Below are 14,793 nucleotides of genomic sequence, written 5' to 3' on the forward strand. Positions count from 1 at the left end.
TACAAACAGAATACGAAAAGGGAAAAAAACTCGCCAAAACAAAACAGAAAACCCAAGACGCAAAGACAATGGCAAATGCAAAAAGACAATTGCCTTCCCCCTTTCGCCTCTCTCTCTCTCTCTCTCTCTCTCTCTCTCTCTCTCTCTCTCTCTCTCTCTCTCTCTCTCTCTCTCTCTCTCTCTCTCTCTCTCTCTCTCTCTCTCTCTCTCTCTCTCTCTCTCTCTCTCTCTCTCTCTCTCTCTCTCTCTCTCTCTCTCTCTCTCTCTCTCTCTCTCTCTCTCTCTCTCTCTCTCTCTCTCTCTCTCTCTCTCTCTCTCTCTCTCTCTCTCTCTCTCTCTCTCTCTCTCTCTCTCTCTCGCAACAGCAACCCGAGCGAAAGGTTTTTGATGGACGCCGATGGAAAATGGCCACTTAACGCGAACAAGAAAGGGAAACGTGGACAGAGGGGAAGGGAAGGAGGGGGAGGAAGGGGAGGGGGAGGACGGAGAGGGGAAGGGAAGGAAGGATGGGAAGGAGGGGGAGGAGAAACGATGAATGGGAGGGGAAGGGATGAAAGGGAAGGTAAGGAGGAGAAGGGAAGGAAGAGAGGAGGAAGAGGGGAAGGAAGGAAGAGGAGGGAAAGGTGGGGTAGGGGAGGAGGGGGAGGGGAAGGAAGGAAGGAGAGGGAGGGGAGAAGAGAAGAACAATGATGTAGAAGTAGTAGTGGTAGTAGTAACAACAATAATAGTAACAGACACAGTAGCAGTAGTTGTAATAATAATGACAGCAGTGATGATAATAATAATAATAATAATAATAATAATAATAATAATAATAATAATAATAATAACAACAATAATATTAATAATAATAACAACAACAACAATAATAATAATAATAAAAACAATGATGATAAAAATATAATAGTAAGTAGAAGAAAGAGAAAGGAAATTATTAATATTAATGATAATTAATATTCTAAAAAATCCAACCAACAAGAACCTTAATAATAACAATAACGTTGAAAACGATGACGATCAAGAAAACAAGGAAGTGGTAAGGGAAGGAAGCGGAAGGAAGAAGAGGGGAAAAAAGAGGGAAGAAGAGGGTTAAGAAGAGGAACAAGAAAAGGCGCTCAAAAATGAACGAACGCATAACTAAATAGACGAATAAACCAGTGACCCGCAGCTCGAACCAACACGAAGCCCATCCCGGCGTCGACAAACAACGCGACGACGCTGCCAGGGGGAATTAGGCTGCGGCAGAGGGCGTGGGAGGAAGGAAGGAAGGGGGAAGGTCGGGATACGGTCGGGAGGAGGTCGGGGACGAGGTCGGGGACGGGGTCGTGGCAGGGGACGGGCGGGAAACAACACTGGGTGAGGCCTCGGTTGACGGAGGATCCATTTGGGCCTCGAGGCTGTATTGTGTCGCGTCCCGTCCATCAATCGACGCATATGTTTCTCGTCCCCCCTTTGCCCTCTCCTCTTTCTCGCCCCCCCTTTTCCCTCTCCTCTTTCTCGTCCCCCCTTTTCCCTCTCCTCTTTCTCATCCCTCCACATTCCCCTCCATCCACTTTCCCATACCCCTTCCCCTCCCCCACTTTCCCCTCTCCTTTACCCTCACCTCTTCCCCCCACTTTCCCCTCTCCCTCCCCCCTACACTTTCGCCTCTCCCCCTCCCCCCACACTCCCATTTCCCTTCCCTTCCCTCCCACTTAACCCTCTCCTTTCCCCTCCCCCACTTTTCCCTCTCCTCCCCCTTTCCCATCTCTCTTCTCCCTCCCCCTCCTCCCCCCGCTTTCCCCACTCCCTTCCCTCCCCCCACTTTCCCCCACTTTCCCCTTCCCTTCCCTCCCCCACTTTCCCCACCCCCTTCCCTTCCCGACAGCGCGACCCTGACCTACGACCTACGGAACCTCTGACCACCGGATGTTAAAGTTCGCCCCCTACATCTCCCCCTCAGATCCCCTCACCCCTCTCCATGCTCTCCCTCGTTTCCCCTCATCTCCCACCCTTCCCACTACCGCTCACCTCCTCCTTCCCCTCTTTGTCCGCCACGCCCCGACACGAGTCTGTTCCGCCTTCTGGATTTACACTCAATCTCCCCTCTCCCCTCACCCCCTCCTTCCCCTCCCACACCTCCCTTCCTTCCCTCAATCCACCTAAACCTTCCCCTCCTCCCCTCCTCGCCCTCCCACACCTCCCTTCCTTCCCTCAGTCCTCCTTACCCTCCCCTCACCCCTCCCCACCCCATGCCATTTTGTCTCCCCTCTTTCTCTTCCTCTGTCCCCATATTTCTATGAGTTTCCGCTCCATGCAGAAAAGGGCGAGAAAAGTGTTTCTGCTTCGAGTTTATGAGCAGATTTCTGAATCGGAATCAAACTGAGAGCCTTGGACGGACACACACACACATTATCTCTCCCTCTCTTTCTCCCTCCCTCCCTCCCTCTCTCTCTCCCTCCCTCTCTCTCTCTCATTCCGTGCTGTCGTGGTGGGAAGGAGCATGTGCGTGTGTGCGTGCGTGTATGTTTGAGTGCGTGTGTGTGTACTTGCGTGCTATATATACGAGTACTCCTGCATGTTTATGTATGTGAGAGATATGGTAGACACGCACGAGAATGCGTGCTTGCGTGTACGTATACATCAGCGTTGTTGAGTGACTGTGCGTGCATCTGTATGCCTGTCTGCTTGAATGCGTCCCTTAACTCCCCCTGGTATTAGTCTCTTCTTCCCCGTCTCGTTCTCCTTTGCTTCTCCCTAAGTCTCTCCTTCCCTTCTCCCTCCCTAGCTCTCATTCCCTTTCCCCTCCCTCTCTCCTTCTCCCTCCCTTTATCTTTCCACCCCCTTCCTGCCCTCTCCCCCTCCCTCCCTCCCTCCCCCTCCCTTCTCCCCTCGCGTGCGCCCCACGCCCCCCGCCCCCCGCCGCCACGTCGCGCCGCGTCGGCTTCGTCTGCGTGCGACGCTTTGATTTCGCAGCTGGCCAGTGGGTGGTCTTTGGCCCCCGACAGCTGGTTAGTTAGCTAGCTGGCTCGCTGGCTAGCTGGCTGGCTGGCAGGAGGCTAAGCTGGTTATCCCGCGGGCTGCCGGGACGCACGGCCGCTCAACTGGGTCATGCAACAGAAGGAGATTGCATGATACGCGCGCCTGCTTGCCTGCCTATCAGTCTGGCTGTCAATCTGAGGGCTGCGTCCTGTCAAGTGGACTCGGACTTGACGGACAGGTCTGACGGAAGCCCGGAAGCCTCGTTCATTTGGCCAGTTATAAACACTTAAACGCCATGGCGGGCCGGCGGGATCTCGTGCAGTAAGCCGTCAGAACAGGGGGGAAAGGGTGAGAAAGGCGGCAAAAAGGAGGAAAAAGGGGATAAAAATCCAGAGAAAAACATATGACAGAAAAAAAGAAAGGGAAAAAAGGAGCAGGAGGTAGGGAGGGAGAGGGAGGGGGTAGGAGGGAATAGAGAGGAGAGAGGAGAGAGGAAGGAGAGAAAGAAAGAGAGAGAGAGAGAGAGAGAGAGAGAGAGAGAGAGAGAGAGAGAGAGAGAGAGAGAGAGAGAGAGGAGGGAGGGAGGGAGGGAGGGAGGGAGGGAGGGAGGGAGGGAGGAAGGGAGGGAGGGAGGGAGGGAGGAGGAGGGAGGGAGGGAGGAGGGAGGAGGAGAGAGAGAGACGCGAGAAAGACGGACAGAAGTGGCTAAAAAATGAAAACTAGTCGAAAACAAAACAGTAAAAGGGGGACGATGCCTAGAGGAAGGACATTCGCTAATGCCTCGGGGACATATTAAGAGAGGGAGAGAAGGGAGGAACAGAGGAGAGAGAGAGAGGGGAGTAGGAGAGGAGAGGGAGAGAGGGGTATGCTAACAGGATTTAAAACACTCGGTTTCGTCGTCGTCGTCGTCCTCCTTTTCCTACACCCCCCTTCCCTCTTCCCCCCTTCCACTTCATCCTGGCCCTGTTCCTCCACTTTCCCTCGTCGTCGTCTTCGCCATCCTCCCTCCCTCCTTCTCCCCCTCTCCTTACCATCCTCTCATCCTCCATCCCTCCCTCCTTTCCTCTCTCCCTTTCTCCCTCCCTCTTTTCCTCTCTCCATTCCTCCTTTCCTCTCCTTTTCTCCCTCCCTTCCTCTCTCCCTCTTTCCCTCTCTCCATCCCTCCTTTCCTCTCTCCCTTTCTCCCTCCCTTCCCCCTTTCCTCTCTCCCTTTCTCCAGCCCTCCCTCCCTCCCTCCCTTCCCCCTTTCTCCCTCCCTCCCTCCGTCCTCCCTCCCCCTGCATTTTATTACTTCCATCCATACACATTTCCCCACATTAACTTCATGAGAAAATTCCCTATTCGGCTCGTGATCAAAAGGAGAGGAGGAGGCAAGGAGGAGGGGAGGGGGAAAGAGGAAGGGCAGAAAAAAGGGAGAAGTGAAGGACAGAAAAGGGGAAGAGTGAAGGATAGAAAAAGTGAGAAGTGAAGGAGAAGATGGAGGAAGAAAGCGAGATTGGGAGAGAGAAAGCGAGAGAGAATGAGGGGGGGAAAGGGAAAGATGGAAGGAGAAGAAAAGAGAGAGAGAGAGCCCGGACAGCGTTAGGAAGGGAGAGGGAGAAGGGACAGCGACAGGAAGGTAGACATAGAGGGGGGAAGGGAGAGGGAAAATGGGGGAGGGGAAGAGAAAGGAGGTGGGTGAAATGTGGGGGAGGGGAGGAGAAAGGGGTGGGGAAATAAGGGGAGGGAAAGGTGCCAACGTCCCCGTGCCTGTAGATGGGTTCCTCAATATTGGTCAGGGTGGGGGGTGCGGGGAAGAAGGGGGAGGGGGCGCTGTCACCGTGTTATTGGAAAGCGATAAATGACTCGCTGAGATGATCACCAACTGGACAACGGCTTGGTGGCAGAAGTGGGAGGGAGGGAGGGAGGTGGAAGGAGAGAGAAGGGAGGGAGAGAAGGTGAGAGAGAGGGAGGGAAACCGAAGGAGAAAGAGCAAGAGAGGGAGGGAGGGGGAGAAGGTGAGGAGAGGAATGGAAAGCGAAGGAGAGAGAGTAGGAGAGGGAGGGAAGAGGAGAAAGGGAGAGGGAAATAGAAAGAGAAAGAGAGGGAACGCGTGCGTGTGCGCGCCCGCGCCGGTATCTATACATTTTCGTATCCATCTTATTCAGAATTAAACTACGAGAGGAAACAATGGAAGTTGCAAAATACATGCATGCGAACCCTCACCTGAACAGAATGAATAACCAAACGGAAAAATAAAATGCCCATCCGTCCGCCCCCCCCCCCCCACCCGCCCCCACCCCCGCCTCTCTGTATCTCTCCCATCCTGGCTTTTAGCAACCATTACCACCGCATTCCCATTCCGGAATTTGGAGAAAAAAAGTCAAGAAAAAGCCGGGGCGGAAGTGAACGAGAGAACACGGCAAATAGGCATCGTTGCAAGAGTTTCGTCAGCGCATTGTTTCCGAGTGGAGGGGGAGGGGGAGGGGGAGGAAGGCTAGGGGCAAGGGCTAGGGCAAGGGCTAGGGGAAGGGGAAGGGGGAGGGGGAAGGGGACGAGATAGAACGTTGGGAGATAAAGGGCAGGTGGCGAAGGAGAAGAGGAAGGGGAGAATGGAGGAGAGGTGGTAGAGGAGGAGGAGGAAATGGTAGAGGAGGAGGAGGAGGAGGGAGGAGGAGGAGGAGGAGGAGGAGCTGTAGGAAGGGGAGGGGTAGGGCGAGGAGGGTGAGGATGAGGAGGAGAAGAAGGAAGATGAGGAGGAAATGAAGAGGAAGGGTAGAGTAGAAAGAGTAAAAAGAGTAGAAAAGGAAGGAAAAAGATCCGGAGGGAAGTGGAGGTGAATATGAGCGAAGAGAGATGCAAAGAAGGTGAATAGAGGATAAATGATAATGTAAACTGAAAGGGAAATGGGATAGAGAACGAGAACGTGGAAGGAGCGGATATTAGAGGGACGGAGACGGGGAAAAGGAAAAGGAAGAGACAGAGTAAAGAGAGGAGGACAAGTAGGAGGAGGAGGAAGAAGAAGAAGGGCGTGGAAGGAGCGGAGATTAGAGGGAAGGAGACGGGGAAGAGGAAAAGGGAGAGGAAGAATAAAAAGGGAGAAGGGAGGAAGACAGGAAACTACTCCAATGGGGAAAACTTTATTGAGCCTCCTGACGTTGACGTATGACCTCGAGAGATTAAAACGGCAGACAAGGAGGAAGAGGAGGAGGAGGAGGAGGAGGAGGAGGAGGAGGAGGAAGAGTAGGAGGAAGAGAAGGAAGAAGAGTAAGAGGAGGAGGAGGAAGAGAAGGAAGAAGAGTAAGAGGAGGAGGAGGAAGAAGAAGAGGAAGAAGAGTAAGAGGAGGAGGAGGAGAAAAAGAATAAGAATACGAAGGAGGAGGAGGAAAAGAGACCGATGACAACGAAGAAGAAGAAGCGAACAAAAACGACGACGACGCCGGAGATGAAGCCGAGCCCCGTCTCCCTCGTGGGCTTCGCTACCTTTCGGAAACGCAAAAAAATCTCAGCGGCGAAGATGAACACAGGCAAAGACAGATTTCTATGGGAATACTACTTTTTTAAAAATCTTATTTCCCTTTCTTACCCTTCGTTCCCCCTTCTTACATCTATTCCCCTTCCTTACCTCTATTCCCTTTCCTTACCTACATTCCCCTTCTTTACCCTTCGTTCCCCCTTCTTACCTCTATTCCCCTTCCTTACCTCTATTCCCCTTCCTTACCTACATTCCGCTTCTTTACCCTTCGTTCCCCTTCCTCTTTCCCTTTCCTTACCTACATTCCCCTTCTTTACCCTTCGTTCCCCCTTCTTACCTCTATCCCCCCTCCCTACCTCTATTTCCTTACCTTTCCTCCCCTTTCTTACCATCCCCCCTTCCTTCCTCCCTTCCTTACCCCTTTTTTCCCTACGATCCGCCTTGACTCTAATTTCCCCCGCGGGTCTTGAAGAGCAGAGAGGGAAAGGCTGATGAATTGGAGAGACGCTAAATGATTGATCACCCGACGCATAACGAAAGGCAGGGAAGTATTAAGGTAGATAGAGCTATGGGTCTGTTACGGACAGAGGGTGACTGTGCGTGTGAATGAGAGAGTGTATACTTGTGTGTGTGTGTGAGTGGGTGGGAGAGGGGGAGGGAGGGAGAAGGGGAGGGAGGGAGGGAGGGAGGGAGGGAGGGAGGGAGGGAGGGAGGGAGGGAGAGAGGGTGGGAGGGAGGGAGGGAGAGGGAGGGAGATGGAGAAAGGGAGATGGAGGGAGGGAGGGGGGGAGAGAGGGAGGGAGAGAGAGAGGAAGAGGGAGAGGGGGGAAATAAACAAACATAAAAATAGATAGATAAATAGATAGAGAGAGATAAATAAACATAGAGAGAAAGAGATAGAGATAGATAGATAGATAGAGAGATAGATAGAGATAGAGAGAGAGCCAGAGAGAGAAGGAAAGGGAGAGAGAGAGAGAAGAGAGGGTAAAAACACCCCCCTGTATCAGCGAGTGACAGACAAGTGGCTAAGTTAGGTATGCCTTTGGTCGTCCGGAGGGAGAGGAGTAAATAACCTGTCACTGGAAGAACTAAAGAAAACACGAAAGGCAGAACAAAAAGGGCGGACAGGATAGAGGGAAGGAGGGAGGAGGTGGGGATACGGGGATAGGAGAAGGAGACAGGAAGGGAGGGAGGGAGTGGAAAGGGGGATGAAAGTTAGAGATAGAGAACGGTAGAGAAAAAGAGAGAGATACATACATACATACATACATACATACATACATACATACATACATACATACATACATACATACATACATACATACATACATACATACATACATACATACATACATACATACATACATACATAGAGAGAGAGAGAGAGAGAGAGAGAGAGAGAGAGAGAGAGAGAGAGAGAGAGAGAGAGAGAGAGAGAGAGAGAGAGAGAGAGAGAGAGAGACATACAGACAATGACAGACAGACAGACCTCGCGAAAGACCTCCAAAGTGAGCGAGAGCCCTTGAGAAAGAGCGAGCGAGCGAGCGAGCGCCGCGTCCCAACTACAGGGAGGAAATGGACAGAGCAACGGGGAGATAAAGAGAGAAGAATCGAGGAATGAAACGTGGAAGGCCCTCAGACTTCACCTGGGGGAGGGGGGCGGCGGAAGGGGGGGGTGCGCCAACGAAGAGGAAATGGAGAGGATGGAAGGAGAGGAAATAGCCGATGGAGACAAGAAAGAAGGCGAGAGAGGCGAGGGAATTTAGGAGCAAGTTGTAAAATAAATAAACGAGAGATGTGGGAAGAACAAATGAAAGAATGAAAGTAGGCTGGAGATAGATAGACAGATACAGGCAGACTGATACAGAGCTAAACAGAGAAAGAGAGAAAGAGAAGAGAAAGAAACCGAAAAAGAAAGAGGAAGGGAAAGAGATAGATAGACATACAGATAAACAGACATATAGAGAAATAAGGGAGAGGAATGAAAACAGACAAGACAGAAATAGACAGAGAAAAAAAGGTGGGAAGAATGAAAACGGACAGACAGACATGGACAGAAAAAAAGGGGAGAGGAAAGAAAGAGGAGAGAACGAGACCTGTTCCACCATTCTTAACGACGACGCAAAGACACAAACGACGATAATGCCTTCGCTGACATGCACAGTCGTTACTTTCTCACACCAAGACAAGAAAGACAACAAACACAAGAAAAGAAAAGAGGAGGAAAATGACAATACGTGGCAAAATCGGCCGGTGACAGAAAAATGCGGATAAAGTAAGGGGCACAGAGGGGAGACGCTAAAAGGATAGGAGGAAGAGAGAAAAAAAAAAGGATTAGCAAAAAGAACGAGGCGATGAAAGCAAATTGAAGAATGTGAGAAAGGCATGGATGAAGCCAGGAAAAAAAATAAAAACAAAATAAAATGAAAGACATTCTCGCCATCAAAACAATACCTAAACAATACATAAAAATATAACAAATAATCTCCCCTAAAAAAAAAAAAAAACATAAGAAAACAGAAATATAACAAAATCGAAAATGTTTTAGCCACAGAAAGAGTAAAAACAAGCACCAGCTACACAGCCAGCGTGAAATAGCCAATCCCAGGAGAGGATGCACACTTGAACTTTAACTTACACTTATGTCTATGGGAGAAACAGACGGAATAAGTCGACCGTACAGAAACTCGTGGGGGAGGGAGAGGAAGGGGAGGGAGAGAAAGGGAGAGAAAGGGAGACGAAGGGAGAGGGGGTGAGAGAGAAGGGGAGAGGGAAGAAAAGAAAAGAAAGAAAGAAAGAAAGAAAGAGGAGAGGATAGAGAAAGAGAGAAGGAGGAGAGAGAGAGAGAGAGAGAGAGACAGAGAGAGAGAGAGAGAGAGGGAGAGGGAGGGGGAGAGAGAGAGAGAAGGGAAGAGAGAGAGAGAGAGAGAGAGAGAGAGAGGGAGAGAGAGGGAGGGAGGGAGAGAGAGAGAGAGAGAGAGAGAGAGAGAGAGAGAGAGAGAGAGAGAGAGAGAGAGAGAGAGAGCGAGAGAGAGAGAGAGAGAGAGAGAGAGAGAGAGAGAGAGAGAGAGAGAGAGAGAGAGAGAGAGAGAGAGAGAGAGAGAGAGAGAGAGAGAGAGAGAATAGTTTTCTCATAAATAGAAGATGACGAAGAAGTTACGACAGAGTTTGGGAGAGGAAGAGCGTGAACGGCCCAGGAAGTGTGAGAGTATAAAGAGAGGAAAAGAGAGAAGAGAGAGGTAAGAAGAGAGAAGACAAAAGAGAGGGAAAAAGCGAGAACTAAGTAGTAGTATAGGAGAGAAGGACCGGAAGGAGGAGGAGGAGGAGGAGGAGAAAGAGGAGGAGGAGAAAGAGGAGGAGGAGGGAGGCGGAGATGCAGGAGGAGAATAATAATAACAGGAAGAAAAAGAAAAGTATTAGGAACAGAAAAACGAAAAAGCAGAAAAAGAAGTAGAAGAAAAAAAAGAGTAGAAGCAGAAGAGGAGGAGAAAGAGAGAAAATTATAAAAAGACACGAAATGGGGAGTGAGAGAGAAAGGAGGGAAAGGATGACTTGGAAGAGAAGAAGAGAGGAATGGAAGATAAAATGTAAATAAAAGAGGAGATGAGAGTATGAAAGAGAGACCAAGATATGGCCAAAGACAAAGATAAAAGCAAAAAAACAACGCGGCTAGAGAACACAGACAGACAAACAGACTGCGTGTGCGTGGCGGCCGTGCATGTGGCGAGTGCGCATGCGTGTCAGTGCGCTCGGGTTTTCCCCGCTGTGCTTCACGCCGCGAAATGACCTCAGAGTAGAAGCACTGACACTCCAAGCAAAAAGTTCTCAAGTGATACTTCAAACTTTCAACCTCAAGCACAAGACTTTACACGGGAGACATCTTTTCTGTGCAAATCCCTTTCCTTACGTACATGGGCATGCTCGTGTATACACACACCCATGTATAGATACGCATACACATGCACACGTACAAACGCTCGCACATACACATACACGCAAGCCCTTCTCTCTCACTGCCGCCCCTCCCTATCCCTCCCCCTTTCTCTCTCTCTCTCTCTCTCTCTGTCTCTCTCTCTCTCTCTCTCTCTCTCTCTCTCTCTCTCTCTCTCTCTCTCTCTCTCTCTCTCTCTCTCTCTCTCTCTCTCTCTCTCCCCCCCCATTGCCCCTACAAAACTCCCCTCTGCATACACCAGGTGCTTGGGACAGAAAGAGGGGAAAAATGAGGAAAGTACCAAAGAAGGAAAGTATATAAAGGGGAGACTAGGGGCGGGGGAGATGAGGAGGCAGAGGAGGGAGGAGGAGGAGGAGGAGGAGGAGGAGGAGGAGGAGGAGGAGGGAGGAGGAGGAGGAGGAGGGAGGAGGAGGAGGAGGAGGAGGAGGGAGAGGCGGAGGAGGAGGGAGAGGCGGAGGAGGAGGGGGAGATGAGGAAAGGGAGGTGGAGGAGGAGGAGGAAGGAACGGGAATGGGGGGGAAAAGGGAGGACGATAAACAGAATTAGAAAAAGGATGATGGATAGGACGACACGCAGAGATAAGGTAAGATGCCGAAGAGGAAGAGGATAAGGAGAAGGAGGCACAGAAGGGCAAGAGAAGGAAGAGAAGGAGAAAGAGGGGGAGGAAAAAGAAGAGAAGGAGAGAGAGGAAGAAGAGGAGGAAGAGGAAGAGGAAAAAGAAGAGGAAAATGAAAAAGAAGAGGAAAATGAGAGGACGAAGATTACGATGAAAAGAAGGGGGGGAGGGGGTGGTGGCAGAGCCGGGAGAGGCGAGCAGAAAATTGCGAATGCAGAAAGAGTACAGTAGCGAGAGGGGAACAAACGACAACCAACGAGGGGAAAGGGAAAGAGGAAGGGGGGGGGGGAGGCGGTCGAAAAGGGTCTTCTGGAGTGAGAGGAAATAAGGCCGCGCAGTGTGAAGAGAGGGGCAGAGGAGAGGCAGGGCGGGCGACAAAAAGGAATAAAAGAGGAAGTAATTGGGGATGAGAGGAGGAAGGGAAGGATGAAGGGAAGGGAGAGAGAGAGAGAGAGAGAGAGAGAGAGAGAGAGAGAGAGAGAGAGAGAGAGAGAGAGAGAGAGAGAGAGAGAGAGAGAGAGAGAGAGAGAGCAAGAGAGAGAAAGAGAGAGAAAGAGAGAAAGAAAGAGAAAGAAAGAGAAAGAGAGAAAGAAAGAGAAAGAAAGAAAGAAAAAAAAAAGAGCGAGAGAGAAAAAAAAAGACACTCAAACAAAAAGACAAACACAAAAAGAATCCCACGAAAAAAGACACACACACGCACACGCACGCCAAACACCCCCTAACCGACCAACGCCGAACGCCGCACCGACAACGCCGCCGACACCATCCGCCGAAACGGGCCGATTATCCCGCCCGTGAAACCCGCCGTCGACCCGAAAGCGAGACAAAAGGCGGGGCGGCAAGCACTCCGCTCTGATTAAGGCAGATCAAACATAATCCACTTAATACATCCAGTCCGATAAAGGTGGGGCGGGGTGGGGGGAGGGGGAGAGGGGGAGGGGGAAAGAGGTAGGAGAAGGGGAGGGGAAGGGGGAGGGGAAAGGGAGGGGAGTGGGGGAGATAGGTAGTGGGGAAGGGAGGGGAGAGAGGTAGGAGAAGGGGAGGGGAAAGGGGGAGGGGAGTGGGGGAGATAGGTAGGGGAAGGGGAGACGGGGAGAGAGGTAGGAGAAGGGGAGGGGAGAGGGGGAAGAGAAGAGGGAGGGGAATGGGGAAAATGAGGAAGGGAGTAACCCCTTCCCCTCACCTCCAACAAACCCCCACCTTCTTCCTCCTCCTCCTCCTCTTCTTCCTTCTCTCTCTTTTTTTTCAAATTTTCAGATCCACATTTCTAGCGAACTTCGAAGTCCATTTATACTGTCCTCAGGGCATCCAACCTCCCTTTACTCTCTTCTCCCTCTTTACCCCTACATCCCTCCCTTCCTCTCCTCTCCTTTCATTTCCTCCTTCCTGACCTCCCTCTCCATTTCTCTCACTCTCAATTCCCTTTCCCTCCCTCCTTAATCCTGTTCTCTCCCCCTCTCCTTTTACATCTTTCCTTCCATCTTCTTTCCCGCGTTCCCATTCTCTCTTTTCACCCCCTTTCCTTTCCCTCCCCTCTCTCCCTCCCACCCTCCCCTCCTCCCCCTCCCTTCTCTTCCCTTCCCTTCCCTTACCCTCCCCTCTCCTTTCCCTTCAGGCTTAGGAATAAGCCTCAGCAAAATTAATCAAGCATCGCACTCAATCCTATCGAATATCTCTCTATGTCTGTTTATCTGTCTGCATGTCTTTGTCTCTTCACTCACTGACTGACTCACTCACTCACTGCCTCACTCACTGATCTCTCTCTCTCTCTCTCTCTCTCTCTCTCTCTCTCTCTCTCTCTCTCTCTCTCTCTCTCTCTCTCTCTCTCTCTCTCTCTCTCTCTCTCTCTCTCTCTCTCTCTCTCTCTCTCTCTCTCTCTCTCTCTCTCTCTCTCTCTCTCTCTCTCTCTCTCTCTCTCTCTCTCTCTCTCTCTCTCGTTCTCACACTCACACACAAATCAATCACTCAAAGGTTAATGCGATCAAACCGTACGTCACAAACAACGCCGATTGACGCACGCACGCACGAACGCACGCGCGCTATCACACAATCACGTGACTCCAAGTCCCACGTGACCGACAGAGGGGAGGGGTGGAGAGGGGGGGGGAGAAGCACGCGCCTCACCGCACGCAGAGGGACGTCACGCAACGCCCTTGTGAATTTGGGGGGGAAAAAAATAGGGAGATTTAGCTTTTTTTTGGAGAATGAGTAACTTAATGGACATTTTCCCGTAGAAAAAGGGATAATCCAATATTCCATTTTTTTTCTTTTATCTTTCTCTTTCTCTCTTTCATTCTCTCTCTCTGTCTCTGTCTCTCTCTCTCTCTCTCTCTCTCTCTCTCTCTCTCTCTCTCTCTCTCTCTCTCTCTCTCTCTCTCTCTAAAAAAACGAAAAAAAAACGACGGAACCAATGAACAGCAATGAACAGCAAGAACAGGAAGGAAAAGACAAAATAAAAAGAAAAAGTAAGAGAGCGAGAGCGAAAGAGAGAGAGAGAGAGAGAGAAGAAGAAGAGAGAAGAGAAGAGAGAGAGAGAGAGAGAGAGAGAGAGAGAGAGAGAGAGAGAGAGAGAGAGAGAGAGAGAGAGAGAGAGAGAGAGAGAGAGAGAGAGAGAGAGAGAGAGAGTGAGGGAGATAAAGAGAGTGAAAGAGAGAGAGAAAGAGAGAAAGAAAGTGAGAGAGAAAGACAGAGTAAAAACCTAAAATCCAACTCACCTAATACTCATACTCCCATCCACTTCATCTCTCAATCAACAAGTACCATACAACGAAAAAAAACGAAAACTAACAGTAAAAAAACATAAAACACTCAAAAAAAAGAGAGAGAAAAAGAAAGAGGCGTGGATGGATATCATCGCCACGAAACTCAATACTAAATAAAAGCGGGAAAAAAAATCCACATTAAATCAAGCTCGCAAAAACAGAGAGGAAAAAAAATACGTGGTTTATACTTACACAAAAGAGGAAGGGAAAAGCGTATAATCAGCGCGCCATTATCCCTTGTCGTACACGGCGCTAAATTAAATAATAAAAACGCAGAATATAAATAAAAAGTAAGTGGGGGGAGGGGAGGGGGAGAGAGAGAGAGGGAGAGAGGGAGAGAGGGAGAGAGGGGGGAGGGAGGGAGGGAGGGAGGGAGGGAGGGAGGGAGGGAGGGAGGGAGGGAGCGAGGGAGAGATAGATAGAGAAAGAGATAGAGTAAGAACGAGAGAAAGAAAAAGAAAGACAAAGACTAAGAGAAAGAAAAGGAGAAAGAGAGAGAGAGAGAGAGCCGAATAAAAAAGCCGCCCACAAAAAGCCAAAACCCCGCCCAAACCCCGCCCGCGCCACGTGGCCAGTACACCGGACACACCTGTACCCGACCACGCCCCCTCACGCACACATACACTCAGACACACATTCACGCACTCGACGGTATGTCATAAAAAAGGGGACATTTTTTTTCTCCCTCCGTGTCTCTCTCCCCTCCCCCTCCCCCCGCCTACCTAACGCTTCCCTTTGTCCATCTTCGGTATTTTGCCTTACGCTTTTTCCTTTATTCCCCTTTCTCGTTCGCTCCTCTGTCCTTTCCTTTACTTCTAAATCTTCCCCATCCCCTTCTGTTAACCCACACGTTCTCCCTTCCCCTTCTTCCCCCTCCTCTCTCCACACCCACTCTCACTTCCTCCCCCTTTCCTTCCCTCCCCTCCTTACCACTTCCTCTTCCCTTCCTTCCTCCCCCCTTTCCCCTCCTTCCCTTCCCTCCCCGCCTTTCGCTTCACCCCTCCCCTTCTGCTCCCCCTCTCTCCCCTCCCTTCCTTTCCCCTCCCCT

Source organism: Penaeus vannamei, chromosome 42 (genome assembly GCF_042767895.1).
Source record: "Penaeus vannamei isolate JL-2024 chromosome 42, ASM4276789v1, whole genome shotgun sequence".
NCBI classification, from domain to species: domain Eukaryota; kingdom Metazoa; phylum Arthropoda; class Malacostraca; order Decapoda; family Penaeidae; genus Penaeus; species Penaeus vannamei.